This window comes from Taudactylus pleione, unplaced genomic scaffold (genome assembly GCF_031769625.1).
Source record: "Taudactylus pleione unplaced genomic scaffold, aTauple2 ptg000015l, whole genome shotgun sequence".
Taxonomy (NCBI): domain Eukaryota; kingdom Metazoa; phylum Chordata; class Amphibia; order Anura; family Myobatrachidae; genus Taudactylus; species Taudactylus pleione.
In genome coordinates this window covers 34,297,731-34,298,574 of record NW_028284417.1, presented here as the reverse complement: position 1 = coordinate 34,298,574, position 844 = coordinate 34,297,731, and the positions used below count along the sequence as shown (strand labels likewise).

General features: G+C 32.2%; 1 pseudogene; it reads right to left on the bottom strand.

The window, feature by feature from the left end:
* Positions 1–484: 484 nt before the first annotated feature.
* On the bottom strand, positions 485–601 carry LOC148542216 (5S ribosomal RNA; annotated as a pseudogene).
* Positions 602–844: the final 243 nt, after the last annotated feature.

Sequence of the window (844 nt, the reverse complement as noted above, 5' to 3'; positions counted from 1 at the left end):
CAGAATCATAAACTGAAGAAAAAACTCAGTAGGTTATAGTTGCAAAAGAAAAGGGAATGATTCTGCACAGAGCTAAAGAGTAATCTATATGATAATAAACCAACCATCTCATAATCATGAAAAATTATCCATATTTAGCATATGTTGGTGGTGCACCCAAAGCCCCATATATACGTACACAAAGTATGGGGAGAGAAGTAGGGCTATGGTCTGGGGCACTCTTTAAAGTATAACTAATGTCATTAAAATGTAACTTTTAATAGTATCAATAATATTGTAATGTACCAAAGGATATTTATAAAATTAGAATTGGATGGTATAAGTCCATCCTATATATAGTAATTATCATATACAGAAATTTCTGAAGGCGAATTTATTAATATATGCACAGTCCCATTTTAAATGTGGTTAAAATAGGTAATACTGTTAACTGAAAGAAATATTGTCTGACCAAGTGGAAAAACAATCCCAATTTATATATTCTTATCTACAGCACCTGGTCTTCCCTGGAAGTCACCTTCCAAGTACTGATCAAGCCAATTACAATTTAGCTTCCAAGATCAGACGAGATTGGGCACTCAAGTAATGTATGGCTGTAGATATTATGGGAAAAATTACACACTTATGGATCAGACCAATATATATGTAGGACTAGTTAGATTTAAGCAGTCCATTTGTTGGAAAAGTAACCATAATTAAATAAAGAATGCACAGGCCTACGTCTAGCTATTCCTATTGCTGGACGAGACTACATTTACTAGCATGTATAGCTGAATATCTCTGCCTCCATACCCCTGTATTTTTCTTTATTTATTATTTATCAATTTTTATTTATTTTTTTATT